At 38.9% G+C, this 18,309-nt stretch overlaps 2 long non-coding RNA genes across 3 annotated transcripts in view; one reads left to right on the forward strand and one right to left on the reverse strand.

Annotated features, from left to right (window-relative positions):
* Nucleotides 1-18,309, reverse strand: part of LOC130568652 (uncharacterized) — a 54,093-nt gene that overhangs the window by 6,881 nt on the left and 28,903 nt on the right. Inside the window, exons 3-5 of one of the 2 annotated variants that reach the window (XR_008964719.1) lie at nt 9,679-9,745; nt 9,007-9,509; nt 207-511 (exon numbers count right to left, since the gene is read on the reverse strand). This is a non-coding gene — a long non-coding RNA (uncharacterized LOC130568652). Of the gene's footprint in view, nt 1-206; nt 512-9,006; nt 9,746-18,309 lie in introns of both variants that reach the window. The other variant, XR_008964718.1, reaches the window with a different exon arrangement.
* LOC130568653 (uncharacterized) lies at nt 14,638-15,760 on the forward strand. Its single transcript, XR_008964720.1, has 3 exons — nt 14,638-14,720; nt 14,894-14,963; nt 15,221-15,760. It is a non-coding gene; the product is annotated as an uncharacterized LOC130568653 (long non-coding RNA).

An 18,309-nucleotide genomic window follows, 5' to 3' on the forward strand; every position in this document is an offset into this window, starting at 1 on the left:
AGATATTTTACTGGACAAGACGACACAGATTAAGAAAAGCTTTTTCTTCTCAGTGTTTATGTATGTTTTTTTGATCAAATAATAAAAACAGCAGGGGCTGAAAATCACAGTGACCTTTTACCAGCAGGGAGACATAAAGCACAATAAGGAGCAAATACATCAAGCACGTATCCACAGCAGCAGGGTGCATGTGTGCATAACATTACATGCGTGTGTGTGTGTTCCAGTGGCACTGGTCCAAGCTGCACCGGGTCATGACACCAACACGTATACGACTCAGACTCCTCCAGGCGATTTGTCCAGGCCTGTTGCCATGTGCATCTCCTGCCTTCCCTGGGGTCTGTCCCACATGGTGCTGTCACGGCACGCAGACTCAGGGGTTGCAGCGGACACGGCGGCTCCTCTGGTCATGCCGATATTTGCGTCGTCCGCTGACAGCTGGCCGCTCACACGCACACGCGTGCTGTCGCATTGGCTCGGAGATCCAGAATGACAGGGTTTCGCTGTGAATCTGGTTTAAGATAGGTGAGAGACAAGTCAAGCACCTTAGAACGTCTACACACACTGTCTTTCCTACACAGAATACTAGCGTACTGCGCCCTAGATTTTTAATAGTATGCAGTCTTCTAATCTAATTATGAGATAAGTTTGATTTCAATCATTCATTTTACTACGATTTCAATCTTTGACATGGCCTTACTCAGTCAATTTTAAATCAAGATTATATCTATGCACTTTACATTATGTTGTATAGTTTTATATAGAAAAATGTAAATCACCAAAAATGACTTTAGCTGGGTTTTCACAGGCAGGGTCGCATTTAACGTTGCAAAATTCTGAAGGTTAAACAGAAAATGTCGTGGCGCCAAACATTCGTCGAAACATTAACGTATCCTGTCACTTTAGGTGCGTAAATCCACAGCATACATATCCAAAAATAGAAAAAAAGCATCCGTACACTTTCAAAAAAGGCTCGACCAAAGACATTTGTTGTAATACAGGGGGACCCAAGTGAATGTTTAAATACGTAGGCAGTACATGGGAAATAAATAGTTATTTTGTTATTTTAGAAATTAGATTTATCATTTGATTTAATGCAAAAAAGTCTTGGCAAGAAAGTAAAACTTTTTTTCTCATTTATTAGTGCATTGCATTGAACGTGTTTAAAATGTATACTGCACATTGCGCCAGATGTAATATGCTCATCAATCCTGTGCACGCTATGTTATTAACAAACTTGTAGTTCTTGCGTGTCTTGCTTTTTGAGTTCTCTCAACTCTCAAATAGTTCAGTGTAATGATGTTTCTCTAACAAAATGTAAGTTGTACGTTTTACAGTCCATGTGTTTTATGATAGAAATGGCATACTAACAAACTTTACTCTTTTTGCACTAGATCGGTGGTTCTCAACGGACGCTATGGCCCACTTGGGGTCCCAGCTGACTTCCAAGGGGGCTCAAGATGACTAATAATTTAAAAACTAGATCAAATGAGCATTGAAATACATAAAAAAGCAAGATATTTCTTATTATTTGGCCATTTTATAATGACTAAACGTTTTGAATATTGTTTGATAAAATAGGGGGCCTTAGACTCAAAAAGGTTGAGAAACCCCTGCACTTGATAATAGATATACAGCCATGGCCGTACCCGCCACTGAGGTCCCCTCTGTAGTTTTGTCGTGAAAAAAATTGCCTAATAGGATAAACTGTATGTTGTACTGCCAATTTTGTAGAAACGCCTAGATCTAGATTTACCTCAGCTGTTTAACAGCGCTCTTAAGTGTCAATCTGATTGAGTTGGCCAATCAAATGAAGAAAGGCGAGGATTACTGTCCAATCAAATGACAGAAGGCGTGAGTTGCTATTGACAGAAGTCAAGCTCGAGTTCAGTTTCTACTGTGAAAGAGCGCGATGTAAGTAGCTAACTGTTTAATGTTTTATCATAGAAATGTTAGCGGCCATTCACATGTCGCGTCTAAAATTGCGTGAAAAACGCTGACTGTGTCGCTTTCTTCCTCTTTTCAGAGCGCCCGGGAGCTTGCACTCTCGTTTTGAGCGTGCTTGACGCGCGTCAACATTTAAACAACAAACCCGAGTAAACGACCGATTGTAATATCCAGTAATCCAAACTACAAAACGGCAAAAACATAGCATTTAAGTGTTTAATGTCAGTTTGACACGACAAAAACATTACCAGACCTCCACTAGTTCATGCTAAACTGCGTGGCTTTGACTCAGGTGTGTTTATAGGTTGTGGATAACTTATTAAAACAACTATATGATTTGCAAATAATTCAAATGCATCACTTTTAAACAAATTCTCGTTCTTTAATTCTGTTTCTATATTATTTTAAGTTGACCTATTTTTAATAAAAATGGTGTCTGCAACTTCTGTAGTTACACAAAAAAAGTTAAAGGGATGTAATGTAGGTTTATGTCATTTCAAACCCAAATGCATGATGATCCTTTATGAAAGACAGGTTGTATTTCAATCTGGTAGTATTTGTATAAAAATATCAATTGACCATGTGTTTACTTTCATTACTGATAAACATGAAACGACAGAGATGCGGTTTTAGCAATTGTTATGTAATTTGCACTCCAAACGTTTTAAAATGCACATACTGTAGATCAAAAAAGTCCATTTTTTGGTTTGGGACAAATTCTGTTTTTGGACTTCGGTATTTTCAAAATCCTGCGTACGGCCCTGTATACAGCACATTCACAAGTTTGCATTAACATGTCATCAGATATGACAATAAAAGCGTACTTTGTGTGCAGTCCAAGGGAAGGGCTCCGAGCTCAGAATTTTACCCCAAACCCAGAGTTCTCGGAGTGCTGTTATGAAATAATATCAGCTTAATATTCCTCCTATTTTGAAGTGAACTTGAAACACTAAATGTAACACAAAATAACCACTTTAATAAATAATATACCAAACATAACACCCAAGAACAACATGCATTGGTATAATAACAAGAATAGAGTTACCCGCACAACATTCATATCCATGGTATCATTCTCACTAGCTCGGTTCCTTCCCTTTGTTCCGAGTAGGGCTCACGAGGACAGTACATAAAGCGGAATAATTTAGCAAGCATAAACGCTACGAAATCTTTTGTTTTTGTTCCGTTCGGTTTTGTTTTTCCCACATGACATCCCGTAGAAACCGTCGAGACCTTGTGAGCTATAGTGTTGTGTACTGTAAGTATACGAGAGCTGCCAGAGTCTGGATCAGTCTTTGATAAAGCAACACAAACCGTATACAAGCCCAGCTTTTTTCTCCTCAATGTCAAAAGCACTTGTTCAGGCAGCTACTCTTTCACCAAACGAAATTGCTTTCACGTGCGCCGTACTGTTGCTATGGCGATGGCCGGACAAAAGGAAAAGCATAGTTTGATATCCTTTTTCTACAAAGAATATATAAAGAACGCAACGCCGTGAGCTTTGCCCGACATGACTAATATCTTGCATGTATTGTTATGCGTGATGAAAGCATGAAGATCTATGCCTCTTCGCAGGACATTTTTCACCGCCGGCAACATATTGATTTCTCATTGTTTCTTCTTTTCACGTAAACTCTCGTGTTATCTCCAGATCTGCGCACAATGCTGAAATTAAGGCCGCCGCTCGTGTTGTGGTTCGTTTCCAGCGTGCTATTACTGTATGACAAATATGAACAGGAATTAATTTTCCCCTACAGACAACGGCTAGATTCAATAGCTGATTAGCCAGTCGCTTGTTCTCGTCTGCTTTTATTACATTAATGACAAAGGAATGAATCAAGTTTTAATGCATTGATGAGACAGACCAGAACAATTCATCAAGCAATCAGAATAGGGAGGGACAGAGAAAACGTGCGTATGCCCTCTGCGTTTTTCTGGAAAATCCTGCAAAAATCAATTTCCGTTTGTCCGAAACTCGATGTTTTCCATCATTTACTCTTGACTTTCTCAAAAGTAGGACACAAATTGCTGATGGTCCTGTTAAAGTAAATAAGACAAAACACATAAAAAATAAGCTAAAACATGGACAAAACGATTGTTTTTTGTTATATCGATTACACATCTCTCCAGTTCTGGAAGTGCCTTGAAGTCAAAAAGGTTGAGATCCACTGGTCTTTAAAGACAAAAGGATGCAATAAAAGTTGTCTAGCGCCGGCATTCATCCAAAGCTGAGCTGTCGTCTCATCCGTCCTTGACAAACTTCAGACGCCGCAACATGTTGTTTATGTGCTGAGCTGCGCAGAGGCGGCAGCGGCGCTTGCCACAACGTTTTGATTTATTAAACAACGCGGCCTTGCAACGACTGCACATTTCTCCCACATTACAGAACAACCAGAGACGGCATATTCCCCAAGCGACTGATAGCAGTACAGCGGGATGAAGAAAACACGCACAGAGGTGCCTGGTAGTGAAATGTTGGCGCGTAAAACATCTTGTGTTCAGTCACGCTGAGAGACATGGAATTTTCCCGGCACACGCGTGCGGTCTCATGCACTTTTTCCTTACAGTATGCATTCTAACCAAAGATGTCAAAATCACAGATGAGATCTCTTTAATAGTCTTTAATAATATATCTTTAATAGTTTCTTCTAGACAGAAACGAGATTAAATGGAGAGCAAACGCATAATTGTGAGTTTTAGAACGGTGCCATAAACTGAGCTCGGATTTTTAGTTGGCATAATATGAACATCGAATTTATTCAAGCTAATTTTATAGTGTATGTTCATTCATAATTTACTGTGCTTTACACTTCAAAAGTCAGCAGAAGTTTTCCATGTTTAAGTGTGAATGCTTATGTCACATCATCATCCGATTGAAACGTTGACATCAGGTGACATTATTGCACTTTCCCAAAATAAATAAACAGGACTGGAGGTTAATGCGACGAGACAGGAGAGGAGCGCAGGCCACCTGTCAGAACCTGAGGCCTGTCATTTAGCACCCGAGGCCCTCCATCGAACCCTCAGGAGTCCCACAGACGGAGGCAAGGTGGCGTGAAGTTGCGACGTTTTTGTTGTGTGCTCACGTTTGTGGCCCCGTGTTTGTCGAGGGCCCTGGCACCTTGCTTTTCCACCTGACTGCAGCTGAAGACAGGCGGGGAAATATGCAGAGAGTTATCGTCAGGTCAGGTGAATGCTGAAAGAGCAGATTGCCGTTGTCACCCCCTTTTCATTTATTTACCCTTGGCCCCTATCGCGCTCGGCACGCTAACACGGGCAGCCAAATACGACGGTGTCACAATTAGAACCGGGGAGGGCTTGTGTAACGAGAAAAGAGGAAGTGGTGAAGCGAGGCGTTCAGACGTAAAGAGCCGCGCTCAAAGACAAGCTACGCTCTTCTAATGACACGATTTACTGCCGCTAGACGACGTCTTTGAGAAGAATTATAGAATAATGTCTCACTGTGAAATACATTCCAGGATAATATTGAATGAAATATTGATCAAATGTCATTATGTACCCGGGGGTGCTCTTGCATATTGCATGTAGATCCTGGATTGGATTTCAGGATGATGTTATTAAACAAATATCTAACTTATTACAGATGCCGAATAGAAACGTGACAGTAAATTATGCATATTTCAATTGGTCAAGGATATTAAATTTATGTTGAACTATACGCTGGATATATACGTTGGCAACAGAATTTCTGTTTTATGCGTCTTTGTGCTCTTGACAAAGCTAAAAATACTCTCAAAGAGACGCGAGAGAGCTGCAAACAGTCTCTTATAGGGCGCACTTCATTGATTACCTGATAGAAAAGAGGCTTTTTCAATGTTTTAATAGATCCACAGGAGTTAAAAGGCTTTCTGATTTGATTTTCTGTGGGTGGAGGACTGATTCTTTTTCTCGGAAGGTTGCTTTTTCAGATGTTGTCTTGTTGAAATAATACTTTTGCCACATATAGTATGTAAAAGATTAAAGCCAAATTCATTTGGATAGCATATACTTCATACTTCTTTGGTCTTGGCCTGATGACAAATGTTCATTTTGAAAATCTTTGCTTTTTGATTGCAGACTTTGGCAAATCTAAGCACAGTTTGAGACACGGTTGAGATCTCTTCTGAAACCCTGGGATTTCTCAAAAGAAGCTCATCTTAAGCAACTGTCTTCGTCTGATGTGCATTTAAAGGAAAAGTTCACCCAAACGTCACCATGTACTCACCCTCGAGTTGTTCCAAATCTCTAGAAAGATATTTGGAAGAATGCTTATAACCAGACAGTTCTGGGGCACCATTGACTACCATAGCAAGAAAAATTACGTCATAATTTTCTTTGTTCAATTGAACACAAAAGAAGATATTTTGAAGAATGTAGGAAAGCAAACAGTTCTGGGGCACTTTTGACTACCGTTGTCACTTTTCCTACTATGGTAGTCAATGGTGGCCAAGAACTGTTTGGTTACAAGCATTCGTCCAAATATCTTTCTCCGTGTTCATCAGAACAAAGAAATACAGGAACAACTCGAGGGTGAGTAAATGAGAGAATCTTTATTTTTTGGGTGAACTGTCCCTTTAAATCCCGCCGCTTTCTAGAAAAAAAACGATTGCGATATTACGTCAACTCTCTGATGGTTTCTCATACATGAAAACTGACATAAATAGTCTGTGAATGCATATCAAACAGGAAATATTTTTCCATGCAATATGAGAATTAAGCTCCAAGATTTATTCGCTCGGCTTAAATCTGCCTCAAAGCAGAATGGAAAGCGATACGTCTGCAACTTGCTTATCCCTCAGAAATCTGTGACATGTATTGGCTCCACATGCCTACTCGCAGATAATTTGGTAAAAAATATATCCAAACATATCCACCGAGTATAAGCGGTGTGGAGAAGCGCTCTGTTCTGCTGAGCAAGCGTCTAATGTGTATCATTGGCCAGCTCTAACAACTATGAAAATGACTTTTTTGGCCATCAAAAGCAAGGTGTCCTGTGTGCCAAATCTCCTCTTCCTCACTCCAGACAGCATTCAGATGCGAGCTGTAATTCTGTTTGTGTAGCACAGCATGGGCTTTGTGTGAATATGTGGCGTGTCCGGGTGTCTTAAGGTCCACTCTGGACTTTAAAAGTCTGTTTGTTTGCTCGATCAGGCTGGTATACCCTATTTCTACGGATCTCTTGATTCCATTTACCCTCATTACCATCCAGCAACGGATTCAGAGAGGCCATGGCGAAATGAGTTGATGGCCATGATTTTATGAAGAACATTTTTTTTCACATTTTATCCCTAAATCTAAATGAAAGAAATGTATTAATAAACACACTAAGTGAAGCTTTTTGCAAATGTAATGATACAAAAAGAACCATTTCTATGAGGGTTTGGTTTAGGGTTGTGGTTAAGTTTAGGGGATAGAAAATGTCATTTGTTGGGTATAACAACCCAATAGAAGTCGATGGAAAGTCCTCACGAAGATACCAAAAGCAACCTGTGAATCGTTTCTTTAATCAAACACTTTTTGTCAATTTCTGGCCGCATCCCCAAAGAAGAATTACTGATGCAAGAAACGGCCGACAAAGCGTTTCTAAAGAAACAATGTTGCCCGGGGAGGCGGCCAAGAAGCTAATGACAGTCGCTTCTTCTTTTGTCAATATGCACCTGTAAAATATTGACAGGATTAAAGATCGAGACCCCTTTATTTTTCATCCTCTTTCCCCAAAATGAAAAGGAAATTGTTGATGCTCAGCAAATATGACTGACTTCAGATCGACAGACAGCCTATCAATCTTTCATCGGACCAACGCTCGCGCTGGATGTTTCCTTGAACATTTCATCTCGTCTTTACTCCAGGACAATCCAGGACATCATTTTAGCAACCTGTCAGTTCACGAGCACAGACGTGCCCTCTGTCAGCTGGAAGAGAAAGACGCAGAGTTTTCTGTATGCGGATCACAGTCCTGGCAGTTTGACAGACTAACACAAGCCTGATGACTGTTAGTCTTAAAATAAAATCATCTATATGACTATATCAAATTGGAGAAATGTATGAAATCAGATCAGTAATAAAGCAGCAGCAGCTGGTCAGCTGTAAGCTTTCATTACACAAATGATCCCAGATTATCAGCGAACCGTGAACCTTGACCATTTAACCTAAATTATCCCGGATAATGTGTCATTTCACATTTTTGTTTTGTTTTAATTGTCATTTTATGGTTGATATTGTGCCGTCGTTTGAAACAACAAATGGTACAATGACAGGATCAAAAATTGGCGGTATGTAGTGTTTACCATAGTTTCTTAAAAAAATCTGTTATGTATTTTTTTTCATATTTTTTATATTTTTCTAGCACAGAATATTTTCTGTTAATATTCTTACATTTTTTATAAAAATTGGTCACAACATTTTTTGTTTTATTGTAGTTTTAATGAATAATTAATTCATTCAATTTATTTCATTCATCACTTTAAATATTTTTCGTTTTCATGATAAATTTAGTTCATTTTCTACCATTAGTTAATTTCTCTTGTTATCTGCTTTTATTATCATTTTTATTATTTATTTATCTAGTAAGTTATTAAATTTGCTATATTTTATTTTCATTTCATATTTGTTTAGTTTTTATTTATTTTCAAACTTATCTCAATTCTAATTTTAGTTTTTAGGGAACATTTAGGCCAATATTTGATTTAATATCAATTAACAGAAAGAGTTAATCCAACCCAAACCCTGGGGCTGTGTTTAAGTAAAACAGTCCTATATTTTATTAATGTGCATGACAGATGTGAATGCCAGGTTTGATGTAGTTTTGGTATTATAAAGTCATTATAAAAGCACACCGGTGACGCAGGTGCGTCTCACGGGTTCGGACGAACACGACTCGCTCCTCTTTACAGCACTTAAGACCCTCGTCTTCATGAATAAAGGGACTGATTTTATGGCAGTGAGGATAGAAGGACTATCATAAATGCAAATCTCAAATCATAAAAGTTGAAACTCTTGGAAGTTGGAGGGTTGGGTCAAACTCGAGGGAGATTAAGAGAGATTAAAACTGCTTAATACCTGGCAGCGTGTTATTGGACGACTCTCAGCGCCGGGACAGGAAAGGTGACCTTAGCTGAGACAAGACTTATGATCCGTCTGGACGAGCCATCACCTGAAGGAAAGAACAAGAGGAAGGAGATGTTTTGTGTTGGTTTGTTAACCATAAGTTTGTTTGGCTAGATAATTTTGATCTTTTTAAAAGTGTGATTTTTTTTATCTGATGTAACAAAAATGCAATAATTTCACATTTAGATTCCAGATTTATTTGCTGCCGAAATAGCTGTAGATCTAATTAGGCTGGAGGAAATGAATTTTTTCACTTGTTTTGTTTTGGTAAAAAACACGACTAGCTATGTGTACCTCAGGAAAAAATCAAACAGAATAAAGTGTTTGAAATCACCCTTTTAAAGTACCACAACTTGAAGAGAGCAGATGACTTATCTTGGTGCGCTACGCCACAAAATGCCTCGGAGATAGACACCATGTTTCCGGATACCACACATCCTCAACAAAGTGATTTCCTGCTGGCAAAAATCAATAGCACTCCTGTTATGTTTGCACCGCGAAGGTCGACAGACACGTCGAAAACAAGTCTAAAAACAATCTCTTCTGCTTCATTTCATCTCAAGTGATGGACAACAAACCTCACCTGCTGCCGAAAGTTCATTTTCCAAAAAGAGCGACGCTCACCTCTGGTCTGTGAATGGAGTCGAGCGCCGAGGCGTTGCTGTTGTGTCTCTGGGAATATCACGATGTCCTGCCAGTGCAACCACAATCGTTTTTTAGGACGCATGTGGGGTTTATGCACACTTTTAGGATACAAGGTTCTCCGAACGTTCCTACTTCAGATATTTAAAGAGATAGTTCACTTAAAATAAAAAAATATCTGCCATCATTTATTGACTCTCATGTGGTTCAAAGTGGAATACACAACAAAAAAATGTCTGTGTGGTTTCATACAATGAAAGTCAATGGAGATCTTTTGCCTTCTGCAGAGAAAAAGAAAGCCATACAGGTGTGGAATGACACGAGGATGAAAAGATTTTTGGTTGAACCAAGTTTAGAAATTCAACATGGCTTGCAGGCACAATTCCATTCTAACTACATTGAAGCATGTATGACATGTAAGCACAATAACAGCGATGTAATGATTTCATGCCCTCATGTTCCTGTATTGTTTCCAGCAGCCTTTGATTGAACTCTAATGCAGTGCCAAGCCATACAGTCGTGAGTACAGTACCCAAGGTCCGACCCCGGACGTGACCTCTGTCAAAGCCTTCAATAGCACGGCCAGCCGAAGACCCCCAGTCGCCCCCCAACAGCAGACCAATGACTCCAATTAAGGCGACCCGAGGTGACAAAGACAAATGAGTGTTTTGGCGGAGAGCCGTAATTGCGTGGATACGACCCATTACCTGCCCTTCCCAGGTGTAATTATTAAACCACCGGTGCCGAACAAATGAGCCGAACACAGGCCTGCGGGCGCAGCTGAGCGCCGACCGGTCTCACCTCGATCTCAGCGCAGGCGTCTCTCCTCCAGACCAACAGCTGCGAAACACCAGCCGCTTCGAATGATGGAGGTCCCCGAGCTAACAAGACCTGCTGCCTCACCTCACCGGCGGACGCATTCATCCACGGGAAACTTTCTTGACTTGAACAGAAGAATGTAGGTTAGATTCGACTTGAGCCAGATACTAAAGAAGAAAACGGCGTCGTTTGTTCACCTTTATTTCGGTAGCACTTTATCTTACAGTCCTGTTTCCCATGTACATACTGTGTACTTATTACAGTAAATACAATAACTAGGTACTAACCCTGAACCTACACTCAAACCTTAATTTACACCATGTAGTTACCTTATACCACCCAGTACTTTCTGAGGTAAGTACACTATAGGTCCACGTACTGTAAAATAAAGTGCAACCTTTATTTCTTTTCAAATTCATATTGTGTTCTTTCGTCCATGAAGCAGGCCCAACATCACGCGTCGATCGGGATTTTTACTGCCAGCGTGAGGAAATGTCTCTCGACACAATACATTGAGGTTCATTTTTCACCCCTTTCACATCTTTAGGTCTGTTTGTTGTTTGTTTAGTTGAGTGGGTTTAAATATGAAGATGCATCTGAACACGCATCCGTGCATTGAGATACGCTGCACTCTCTTAATGTATATGTGAGCGGAGAAATCCGCTCTGTTTTCACTTTTCATCTGTAAAGGCGTCCAATTTCATTTTACCTGCTGCCTCGCGCCGCCGGGTTCGGGCCCATCTCGGCATACAAAAAGGCATTAACGTACCCCGGGACAAAGAGCAATGTTTTTTATTTGTTTTATTCGATGCAATTTCTCGCCCTGATCTGTTTGGCCCATGCGGCGTGGAAGTGTTTTTTAAATCTCTTTAATCATGTTGCGAGGCTGCGGAAAGACGGGAACATATATTCAAGGCGAATGGCGAGTGTAACTTAAGGTGATGCTATCAATTACACCAGGCCGCCTGCAGAAGATATACGGCGATATCAGCGCTGCAGCGCACGGCCAAAACCACAGAGACTGTATTTGAAATAAAAGGTAGTCGGAACAGTAGAGACACTCACTACTGCCCCCTTGAGACCAGACTGCAAATAACAAGTAATGTTACATCGTGTCGCTCCTCATATAAGATCAATTATACGAGAATGTAAGTTTTTTCAGACTAACAGTGTTTGGTTTGTCATGGTATTGTTTGCCAAGAAAATCTACTTCAGAAGAACAGACGTGATCTGTGTTTCTACAGTCTAGTGCCGTTGCACTTTTTCAGTGTAAATTAAAATTGAGTTCTGAGATCTTTTTGGGATTCACTTTGCTCAGAGAGCTCGCACACTTTCAAACGTTGCCTTTGTTTTCTCTCTCCTTATTTTTGACAGAAGTTAAACAGAATGAATGGACAGAATGTACCATTTCACACACAAAGCAGAAAACCGTCAACTTCACAATTAGTCCAAACATAATCCCTATATTACATTTCTTTAACAGCTTTCAAATGTTTAAAGGGGTCATATGGCGGAAGTACGTGTTTTTCTGTGTCTTTGGTGTGTTATAAGTTGCCCGTGCGTGTATTAGACACGTAAAAAAAAGCACACCTTGCTTTTCAGAGCCATGAGCTTTGTAAAAAATCAGCGCGTTTCAGAGAGGCGGGGCAAAGAGGAGATACAAACATGCACGGTGTGTGGAAAATACAGCATTTTTTAAACTTTAAATGGTGTATACACATTGCGTTACATCTAAAACAAACAATAATATTCGTTTTAGCCGTGCAATATGGTTCCTTTAAACCATGTTTTATACTATATTTGTTCTGACGTCTTATGAAAGAAGAAAAAGGTGTATGATGGCCTTGAGGGGCTGACAGTAAAGATTTTTCTTTACAATTTTGATGGGTAAATACAAAAAAGTAAAATGTTTCCAAGGGTGGACTCGAGAGAATTTGAACAAATGGCAGGAATAAAATGAATTAAGAAAACCGACAGGTAAAATGTTAATCCCAGGTTAAAAACAGGGCACTACTTGGTACACTTCCGTACTTAAAGTGCTCCATTTCTAAGTTTGTACCTACTTAAAATAGTCTTTAGTACTGTGCTTCTATTCTCAAAATAGCAGTTACTCAGATCTCAAGTTTATCTTAAAAAGGAATAGAGGTTTTTTTGTATATTGAATTCAAAATTAGTTCCTGAAAATACAGCATTTACTGTTTTCTCTATATGTCTTTATATATTTTGTATATTATTAGGATTTACCCGTAACAACACATATCAACATATTAAGACAAAATATCACACCGTTGCAGTTCACATAACCACATGTAAAGCTATTGTTTGTTCTTGCTGTAGTTACACTGTTAGATGTCGCTGTAGATTTAGCAGCACATTACTGTAAAAATCCACAGTACAATACCGCATGTGTATATTACAGTAAAATACTGCAGTTCATAATGCATTATGGGTCATTTTGATTGAGCGGGAAACTTCTACAGTATATTTTGGTCTCGCTGTAACCTAGCTGTAGCCTTGCTGTAATGTGTTAGTCAATAATACAGGATTGGTGTAGCGAAAGTGCGCCACAACGTCAAATCACGTCAAATCACACAGAGCACAACTCCTGGCTGCAGCTGGAGGAGGATATTCGATTCGATTTCTGGCAGTTCGGTAAGTTTGCAGTTTGGTTTATTTTATGTGTTTCATGCAAAGCTATTATTTAGTTTTAGTATTTTGCACAACAGTTTGTCACAATGTTGTTTTAAAAGTGGAATGAGAGAAAAGGTCGCCAACAAACGTTGCGGTCTCCCTCAGAAATTAAACTACGTTAGATGTCTAACTGTTACCCACTGCTTAAACCCGATTTACACATCCCACTTAATTAATCATGAGGGTTTTGGTGAGTTTATTTTCTGTATAATTATTTAAGTTCGTTTACAATGGCAAGGTAGGTAAAATGACTTGTATTTGGCAATAAATAAACACCAGTTAACCAATTGAACTAAGACTCCTCGCGAGCGCGGTATTGCTGTCCCAGCTTAGGATCGCTTATCATGGCTTTCCTCTGTTCAGTTAGGGGCAGGGAGGAGCAGCAGCAGTATTCAGTTCGACCGTATGACAGGCTAACTCGTGAATAAGCTGTGCACGTGCTAAAACAACATTTTCATATCAATCACTAATCGGTATTTGCGTCTTATTTTAAATGTAAAAATACTGTTCGGATATATGAACATCAACATAGTTTGTCTGTAAATAGACCAGACTTGACACGCTTTCAGGTTCTATATCTCACGCTCTCACTCGGCCCAAATAAATCTCACGTGAAATAACAAAGGCACTGTAAAGTAACGTTAGCCCACACAGCACCAAACTGCTCCACACGAAGTGAAACGTAATATTTAACTGCGATGAGAGCGATCTATACAGATTACTGTTGTTTTCATACACTAACAGGTGAATAAATGGGTTCGCGGTGTTATTACTGTTTACTTATTACGGTATATCAGCAAAAGCAGAGATGATGTTCTTTAGAGTGTTTTACATTCAGTTGGCCAATAAGTATTGTGTGGTAGCATATTTGTAGCAATATTGCTTCCAACACTTACAACAAGTTTCCAACGTCTCAAATCAATGCACGTACTTTGGTAAGGAGCGATGCTGGCTCCGCCTTTACGTAATGACGCTGTACGTCTGAGAGAGGAGCGCGATCAGCTTGAAAATGCATTTTCAAAACCACATTGAATTTTGCTACACCCATACTATTTCGGTGTGTAACCGAAAATGCAATCCCAAATATCTAAACTCTTAATGTTAATGCATAACATTTAAATGATAATTTTGCTACATTTTTGCTTGGCTATCTTAAACGTATATAATAAACAGAATGGTTTCAAAATTTTAGCAAGTAACATATTTTTTTTCATTTCAGCTCTAGCGTGACAGTTTGGTCCCTTTTTGCACCCTGGGTTTATGGGTTTTCTGTAAGTATTAACCATAATAATACAACTTTTTATTCAAATTTGTTTTTGGTTTTACTACTGACTTTTTAGTAACACTTACAATAAGGTTCTATTTGTTAACATAGGATGTTAATACATTTTAACATTTGGCAATACATTTTTAAATCAATCAATTTAGATCAAGATTTATTGGCAACTTCAGTCATCCTGCTCTTGATGGCCTTCTTCAGAGAGTCGATGGACTCCCTGTTCATCTTAACTGATGTAAGTATTGTTTTATCTCAACACATTCATTGTTTGTTTTGCCTGCAGCACCATGAGAACATTTGTAGTTAACTTTAAATTTTAGATTGAAGAACTGGACCCTGATGCCATCATGTTTTCTGTAGTTACTTCAAGTTTTGTGTATTGCTTCATGTTGTTTTACTATGTTACAGGTCACTGCAACCCAGGCAGATGTGGAGGCACAGCAGGTGATACCAGAGACACCCAGACTCATTATGCTCGGTAAGTTTGTACTTTCCCACTACAGTTTCTTTAAATACCCATGTATACACCCACACACTACACTCTCACACACCCACACACTACACTACACTCTCACACACCCACACACTACACTACACTCTCTCACACCCACACACTACACTCAGGATAGGAGTAAATTCAGGGATGAGTTGAGTGTATTTGAATCTTCGGCATATTTGTAAATATAATAAATATAGGCATATTTGTTGACTTAATGTGTATGATATTGCTAACAGGTTTCTGGCCAGAATCAACCCTGAAGATGGGAAAAAATGCACATCCAGACAGGGAGTAAGCAAATAGACAGGGAAGGTGGTGCAGAGAAAGGCAGTGGCCATTAACCCCCACGTGAACAGCTTCATGCAGTCCCTGATGGAGTTTGAATGGAAGACTTCAAACTAAAGGCCAGTGGTCTATCTGCCACAGTTTAATGCATTACTGTTCAGTCCTTTATGAAATTGGAGTAGAATATTCAAAACTATGTGCAAGTGTTCTCTTTACCTCAGTTAAATATGTTACAGTTTAGTCGTTGATGAACTTTGAATAGAAAATGTCAAACTGCGGGCCAGTGTTCTCTTTGCGAGATTTAAATGTTACAGTTTAGTCCTTGATGAAGTTTAAATGGAACATTTTAAACTACAGACCAGTGTTCTCTTAGCCAGAGTTAAATGACACCTGTTACTTTGTTGCTATTGTTTCTTTTGATGTGTAATGTTTAAATTTCTAGTCACTTAAATGTTGTAATATATACATAGTCGTTATTCAGTTTTTATTAATATAATACATAATACTTCAATACCGTTTCAAATGTTTAATTTTTAAAAAATATTTTAATGCTTTTTGTTTCAATGAAATGATTCAATAAAAAATATGTTTGATGCAAACATTGCTTGGATTGCCTTTTGATTCATAATGTCAAGTATAGCAGTTTTGTAATATGAATAACTAATAAAGTAATTATTGCCAAAAAGTATTAAATAGTAATAATGTGTCAATATAGGTATTACAGTAAATTACAGTATAATACAAATACAGTAAAAATAGACAAATTACAAAATATTGTAAAAATACAGTAAAGTACTGTTTTGTAGCTATACAGTAATATTTTTTGTACTGTAAAATGTATTACAGTACAGCACTGTAAATAAAAATACAGTAACTTGCTGGCAACCGTGCTGCCAGTAACTTACTGTAAAAATACAAGGAAATTGTTAACAGTGTATTGTTTTATTTTTGTTCCTATGGTGTTGTTTTGTTAAATCTACGTTGTGTCCTATGCGAGGTGACGGCTGTTCTGTACAGGAGGCAGACTCTGTGTCGAGACCTGTGGGATTCTGATCCAGGGTCAGTGGAAGATCTTCACGGCAGAGGCATAAAGAGGGCGTAAGAGTGCATGGATGACACACGTGTAATACCCCACACATCTGTTCAGTGACAGAAGAAGAGCACGCTGTAATCTCACACCTGCTGCGAGAGGACCACCAGACGCACACAGCTGCTGCTGCAGATCAATGATGCAACACACACACACGCGCACGCACACACGCACACACACCTGCTGCTGCTGCGGATCAATGATGCAACACACACACACACTCGCTACCGCAAATCCACCCTGAGCAAAAATTGCACACACACGGCTGTTTGTTTTGATATAGATGTATGTTTTAGCGGTCAAAAATGAGAAGTGTTGGGCTGTGACTATCTAGTTGAATGCCACTGTTATGCTTTTGTTATACTGTAAGTGAGAATGATTTTAAGATCTACAGTATTTGTTGTTTATAGTGAAAATGTATATAACATGCAGATTCTAGTTTTCTGTAGTGAGCATACTCTGATTTTGTGATATACTATTTCTACATAAACCCACACTGCTAAAAATAGTATTACATAAATTCTAGTGGTTTCCATTAAAATACCATTATGAACCACACATTTTTCTATTACAAAATAAAAAAATTGTCTTTGGCATGAATGGGGGTTCTACCGATCCCCATGTGCATCAATTGTGTTTTGGTCAGGGTTCTATTCTATTTTTAAGCAGGGCAACCAACATAATGTAAAGAATATCCTGTGAAAGTATAATCTTTAGATTTGAATTTAGTTTGACGAAGGCCATGTCAAAGACTTACAGTAAATCATATTGAAATAAATGGTTAAAATCAAACTCTAAAGCTCGTCACTAATAACTAGATTTTTAGCCTAGTTTTCACACACCGGTTACGCTTATGAGTACAAGTTGATCGTTAACTATAATAATTAACAATGAACATTTGTGCAGTTTTATCAAGCACCCGTTGCACTTATAGATTGCGGGCAGTGTCTCCAGCCTGACTTTCACAAGGCTGGCCAGGAGTTCTCATCTCTTATCATCTACAAGAATTATATTGTAGTATACGTTGTCTCTCCCTTTCTCCCTCATTTATTGCTTCACCACCCAAACTAACATTTGTGAAGTCGGTTAGTCAGAAACAACTAAATATGCCAACAATCCCCTTACAGTTTATTTCATGATCACCTTTTGTTTCATATCTCCCGGTCACACTTTTCTGACTCAAAACGATGTTGTTACATATCCTCGCGCTTTTTTAAGTGCGTATACGGAAATCCGGTATACGGTGTATGTACACTATTTTCACAGGACAATTGCTCAGAGGTTGCTCTTTCATAAAAATGTTTGAGTTCATATTGAGATCTTCAATAATATTGACTTTTGATTGCAGACTTGACAAATCTGAGCTCAGTTTGACATCTTGTTTGAAGCTCTTCAGAAATATATGTGAGACTTTAGCAAGTTTCCGTTTGTTCTCCATTTAATCTCATTGATGACTAGAAGAAATAATGGAGATATTAAAACGATCTCTTATTTTTTCTTTCGAACGGGACAGTAGCCATGCCAGAGACACCATGATCACAAATGATATGTAGTTCACTTGTCTTCATGTCTGTGTATGATAAACTGGAAAAGGAGAAATTGTTATAACATTCAAAAACACATGAATTACTGTAAATTATGAGTAGCTTCTGTTGTTTGAAAGTAAACACCAGATTCGAAATATTTCTGTCTGACACAGAAATATAGACACCAGCAGTCAGAAATGATAAAGAATAAAAAGACTGGACAGAAAAGAGCAAGAGCAAGAACCGTCCACTGTGATAACTGCTGTGAGAAGCCCCCCTTCTTCTCTTTCACACCAACCTCTCCTCCCGCCCAAGCGCCGTGCGTCAAAAAGAGAGAGAGAGAGAGAGAGAGAGAGAGAGAGAGAGAGAGAGAGAGAGAGAGAGAGAGAGAGAGAGGGAGAGGGAGAGGGAGAGGGAGAGAGAG

Source organism: Triplophysa rosa, linkage group LG17, assembly GCF_024868665.1.
Source record: "Triplophysa rosa linkage group LG17, Trosa_1v2, whole genome shotgun sequence".
Taxonomy (NCBI): Eukaryota; Metazoa; Chordata; class Actinopteri; order Cypriniformes; family Nemacheilidae; genus Triplophysa; species Triplophysa rosa.